Here is a 6,634-nt window from a genome sequence, read left to right as displayed (position 1 = left end):
CCGCCGCCTCCGGAGACGCCGAATTCCTTCCTCGGGATACGCCGCGATGCTTCTTCAATACTCCAAGATGCTTGATTACGGAGCCGTTGGCATCGCAAGTGCATATTCATACTCTCACCGCACCGAATACTCACTCACGCACGCACGTCGTGTCGGGAAGAAACGACTGCTCGATTTGCGGGTTAATTATCGCGATCCGGCACTCTTCCGTCACTCTGCACGACAGTTCCGGCTACTAACCCGCTCGCGACGTTTAGGCGTACTAATTCAGCGTAATGTGACTTATGTATGAAATTTGAAATCTATGGCAATTATGGAGCAAAAAATTCATAGGGTGACCGAGCGTCGCTCGCGGTTGGTATTCCTCGCAATACAGGCGAATGAAACTAGACGATATACTGCAGTCTGCGTATCCGCGTGAAGTTATCGCCGTATATTTCAAACTTTTCGGACGGGAACCGACGGAGAAATGCCTTGTATCGGGTAAAATGAAATCGGAATCGTAAAATAATAATATTTCTACTAATGTAGATTAATTTTAATCTCGGTTTAATTTACTCTTTATTTTTTTCTAAGGACCATTTCGACCAATTCTGATTAATTTATCAGTAAAAAATAATAAAAAAAGCCAATCAGAGCCTACATCAGCTGTTCGGATGCACAGAAAACACTTAATTTTCGTGTGAATGTACGTTTCAGCCCTTCAATTTGGATCCTTATCAATATAACATATAAATCAAAATTATATGAATCTTTTTCATCTCTGATTGTCGACCACAAGATCTTTACGTCGAGTCGTAAGAAACACTTACATTAAATCTGACAATTTGATGAGCGATGTGATTCTACTTTTGACGCAAAAAAAATGTACTTGACTCTGGTTTTATTTTATCTTATTTGGCATTTGGATAAAGAAGAACGAGCTAAATTGTTGGGAATCACCATTTTGGAATTTGCGTTAATTATGTAATTTTGATTTATATGTTATATTGATAAGGACCCAAATTGAAGAGTTGAAACGTATATATTGATTTTGTTACATTCACACAAAAATAAAATGTTTTCTGTGCATCCGAGCTGCTGATATAGGCTCTGATGGGCTTTTTTATTATTTTTTACTGATAGATTCTTTCGAGCCTCATTTTATATATTTTCCGATTAATTTAATCAGCATTATTTTATTAAGTAATACGAATAATATTATAAAATTAATTAATAGAATTATATTTAATATATCGAAAAAGATTAAGAACAATGATTTATGTTAGAGATGTTTTAAATGGTTCTGCCGATCGAATTAATCATTGATTAAAGTTAGTCGAAATTGGTCGAAATGTCATTAATTCTTAGACTCGGTTCCACCAATATAAAATTAATTTTGACCTCGGTTTAACTTACTGTTCATTTTTCCCTAATTCTTAGAATTAGAAGAAGATAAGGAGTAAATTAAATTGAGATTAAAGTGAATTTCATACTGTGGGTGGAACCTCAGGTAAAACACAAATGTTCTATGTAGTTTAATTTTAATCTCAGTGGAGAATTAACATTTTATCTTTTTCTAAAAATTAAAAAAAGCGTAATTAGAAAAAGGTAAAGAGCAAATTAAACCGAGATTAAAGTTAATTTACATTGTTAGAAATGGACAGGAATTATAATTAAGTCATAATGATATCGTAGGATGCCATCATGACGTCATTTGATACTTACAAATTATAAATGAACTTATAAACGACAAATAAGGTCATGATGATCTCCCTTATGATTGGCTTATATTGGCTGCGTTCAGCAGAAAAACAGCCCTGTAATTATTGTAAAGCGATGCTATCGTATTGGCTATGGCACTACCTGTGCAGCCAATATAACAGTAACAAAACATAAATCCATCTAGAAATCCAGCAGAAAAAAAGCATCGTGCTTAAGATTCTTTAATATGATTTGTTTATACATTTAGATCCAATGAAGAACTAAGAGCAAGACAAATCATATTAAAAAGAATTTTATAACAATTTCAAAGCTGCTTTTTCTGTTGAACGCAGCCATTATGACTTTTGTGTCCTATTTGAAACCAGATTTTAAAACTGAAAAATACACATTCACTTAATCGATAGGTCATGCTTTCCAATTAACATCTTAACACAAACGTACACAGGAATGCACAAAGTGTAGCATTGTACACGATTCAATTGAAACTGTACGCTGTACGGGTATGTACGCTATGCACGGTTTTGGTCCGTTTCGGATAGAGTTAGATTAAATTAGCTTGTTCTGCCTGTATTGAATGGAAAAAAAAGTAAAAGTACCTGTCATTCAACGTCCTCCAATCTCTTTTTTAGCCGCTGCGATTAGTAACATGTAATTGTAAAGTACTAGAAAATACAAGTTTACATAGCCGACTAGTAGCCCTCGGGCTGAATACGAATGTGTAGTATTATGGCGGCAATTGGAATGCAACTTATGTCGTCATATGCACGAAAGTGTCTAGTGATTTTACAATTAGAAAGCACTCAATGTCGAGCCCTACTTTTATACAGGGTGTTCTATTTTAATCGATTACCTCAAATATCTCTTAAACAGTGCATTTTAGGGAAGAATGTTTCAAACAAAAGTTTTGGGACTTCGAAGGGAACATAAAATGGTGCTATTAGTTTGACCTTGGGTGGCATTGTCAAGATCAAGACAAGGTCATTTCGAATTTTTTAAATAGAACCCTTCATTTTTCATTACATATTCTTGTAGCTTACGTCAAGAGCTTTCCAAAACACTATTAAGTTCATTTTGATTAAGTACTTTTCGAGGTATAAGACTTACAAGTTACAGCACCGCATCGCCGGCATTAGCATTATCCAAGGTATCCGATCGATGACTAAAATCTCTTGAATGTTGTTCAGGATCATTACCTGGATAACATTTGTCAAGCTCAAGGTCACTAGAGATCATTCCTTTTATTTTCACTTTTGCACTAAACATTTATTTCTACGTAAAAATGAAAATAAGAGGTATAACCTCCAATAGTCTTGATCTTGACAAATGTTCTCCAGGTCGTGATTCTGAACAACATTCAAGTGATTTTAGTCGTCGGTCGGACACTTTGGGTAATGCCAATGCCGACGGCACTGTAACTTTCAAGTCTTATAATTCGCAAAGTATTTAATGAAAAAACATTTTATTACAATGTTTTGAAAAGCTCTCGAGGTAAGCTACAAGAATATGTAATGAAAAATGGGAGGTTCCATTAAAAAAATTCAAAGTAACCTTGTCCTGACCTTGACGACGCAGCCCAAGGTCAAACTAATGGCAGCAACTTATGTCCCTCTTAAAGTCCTAAAATTTTTGTCTAAAATATTTTTCCCTAAAATGCACTGTTCAAGAGACATTTGAGATGATCGATTAAAATGAGATATTCTGTATAGATATAAAAAAGAGGAGTAAAGGTAATATTGCTCTTTAATCCGTGTACTTGCTGTGTATTTTCTTTTCTATTAATTTATAGTATTAAAAATATCTAAATAAATATAAAAAGTAAGTTAAACCGACATTAAAGATAATCTACATTAATAGAAACAGACATAAAGCAAAAAGGAATGTATAACATTTTCGTAGATATGCACTTATTTATAACGAGATGGTCGATTGGAAATTCATTCCAAATTTTAGAAAGCAACGTAGCGGATGATATTATTGGCGTTGCAGATTAGATTCGTAAATTTGATTGAATGTCTTGCTCGTCTCCAATGACCGCCATTATGTACAATATTGCGCCTTGTCTATTTACGTTATAATTGGAACAGTAATCGCGGAGTACCTATCGTGCACGGCGTGTTTCGTGTGATTTACTCGTTTGCGCGTAAGTGCGACGAATGTTGAGTATGCCGGATAAAGAGGTCGATCGTGGTATTGCATTAATTATACCTGTGTCCTTGAATGAACGAATGTTCGAAACAATAGCGCAACTGGCGAAGCAGTAATGAGGTTATATTGGTGCATCGGCCGGTGAGTGTATTCATTTGTTATGTCGCGTGACTAATTGTTTATTTACTTTCGCATTGCCCTTCGTGCGTAATCGCAAATTAGAGTGGTAGTTTAGTTAAGTACAGAGAGTGATATGGGAAATCAAAGCAAGAAAAGGAAAGATACTGCAAACATGAATTTTTAACTGTAGATATTACATACTAATGAATGTCGAGCCCATAGACATATGAAGGCCCGTCTGCAATACACGGAGTAAGAAGTAAGAGTAAGAAATTGACCAATCACAGTCGATTATTCTTCTCACATTCGACTGTGATTGGTCAATTTCTTACTCTTACTTCTTACTCCGTGTATTGTAGACGGGCCTTCAGATAGACCCAGCATCCATATACTTTTCTATAGTATATGCTGGGTTTGGCAGAACGGTGCGAGAGACAAAATATCGGGGCAACCTGTCTTTCTCTGCGCGCGCATCTTGACAATCTTGACAAAATCAAAATGGCTGCCTACGTTAGAATTGTCTGTATTCTTTACACCCATTATTAATAACTGTTAGTATTGTTTCTTTTGTAAAAAAAATTGAATATGGAGACGTGCAACGCATGTGGGCACCAAAAGAAATTTGGCGAACAGGAAAAAATATTCTTTCACACATAAATAAAACATTTTAACTTCTACGTATGTATATGCATACAATACGTACAACATATGCTTCATTTAAGCGTGACAGAATATTTTTTCCTTGCCCATCAGAATACTGGATGACGCAAAGTAACACAATGGGCAAAGAATCCAGACGATCCTAACGTAGTCAGCCATTTTGATTTTGTCAAGAATGTCAAGATGTACGCGCAGAGAAGGACAGGTTGCCCCGATATTTTGCCTCTCGCACCGTTCTGCCAAACCCCAACGTGTACAATGGATGGTGGGTCTATCTTATATGTCTATGGTACAGCCATTCTTTTATAAATATGAAAAAAAGAAACATAAAAATAATTTACTCTACTCATGTCTGACTGCGTTTTTTTTTTTCTGTTAATTTTCGATATTAATTGTATGTAGAATCACATTTTTTTTCTGAAAGAAAAATGTTAGTTAAAATGACAAATTTCTAAGTCACAGAAGTTTCGGAGAGTCCGCATTCACAATTGAATTAATTTTGGAGCACATAGATAACTACTTAATTTGGAATTCTAAGAAAATAGCTCCAATCAAACTTTGATTAATCGGCAATTAATATATCGCATAATGTCTGATATTTTTTTTAATATAATTAGTTTTGCTGTTTAACGTGTAAAAAGAAAGATTATATTATACATATTTTGCTGCTAAACAACTCTGATAATTGAATTAAATTAAATTAACAGTGATACATTACAAATTAACAAAAAACTAATAAGTTTTCATAGACTCCTTTAATTAAAACAATTTAGAAAAAACATAAAACATACAGTACAGGCAATAGGAGTCAACTGATTATTAATTAGCGCAATTGTGAGTATGTGACTTACCTCACAACAGTTAACGGTTTAATTTTTGAGAGGAAAAACGTTGGAAATATTATTTTGTTATGCAATACTCCAATCGTTGCGCCAGGGGAAAAGATTGCTGATGAAGGACTCAAATCATGAGTGGAAATGTTCAAAGTCAAGATTTATATTTTTAGTTAAATTATTATTAAGAAGAATTGCGCTAGTTGATAATCAGCGTTGACTCCTATTGCTTGTATTGTATGTTTTATGTTTTTTCTAAATTGTTTAAATTAAAATATAATAATAATAAGGCTCAATAAATTTAAAAAAGAACAGAACGAAAAAGGGCTACGAGCCTAAAAATTAGTCGTTATAAAATTGAAATTATTAAGAAGTCACAGAATAAAAACATGTCATTTCGTTATAATATAAAATTTAATTTGCCGGCAATAAACAATAAAACATAAACAAAACAAAACAGATGTTTTGATCCCTGTTGGATCATTATCAATGTTATAATATAAAAGTAAAACGGTGAAAATATTTAAAAAATTAGAATATAAAAATTATAATTCACTCTCAATCGCAAAACTTATAAGACTCACAGTATTAATGTAATAAAAAACACGCTCAGTGTAACATGAAGCTTGTACAACGGTTGTAGTCAGTAAAAATGTGAACTTCTGGACATAGTATGCGGATTAGAACGAAATTGTATCTGTTAAAACGTATTTAAAATTATTTTTAAAAAATATAATATTAAAAGTGCATAAAGCAAGGAAAAGCATAAATACCAAATACAAAAAGAAAAAAATATATATATAACATTAAATAAGTAATCTAGAATTCTTAGAAATATAAACTGAATTAATAAATAATAAATTAATGTGTGAATAACAAAGAAAATTAATAGAAAATAACAATTGGTAACAATTAAAATAAATAATGAAAAATACATTACAGATCATATGTCAATATAAAATAAAATTGTCTATTGTAATTACAAACTAAAATATATCAAAATAAATTGTGTAACAGTTAAAATAACAGTTGATATATAACGTATCCCAATCTAATATAAAAATATCACTCATCAGACAATGCGATGAGAGTGGAATGGTCATCTCTCTAGTGTGTTCAGAGACAATGTGAATAAGACAATCTTTGGTAAAAAGGTTGAAGTGGAAACGCCG

The sequence above is a fragment of the Trachymyrmex cornetzi genome, unplaced genomic scaffold (genome assembly GCF_001594075.2).
Source record: "Trachymyrmex cornetzi isolate Tcor2-1 unplaced genomic scaffold, Tcor1.1 scaffold388, whole genome shotgun sequence".
NCBI classification, from domain to species: Eukaryota; Metazoa; Arthropoda; class Insecta; order Hymenoptera; family Formicidae; genus Trachymyrmex; species Trachymyrmex cornetzi.
The sequence above is the reverse complement of the archived record's forward strand: the minus strand, read 5'-3'. Positions refer to the sequence as shown.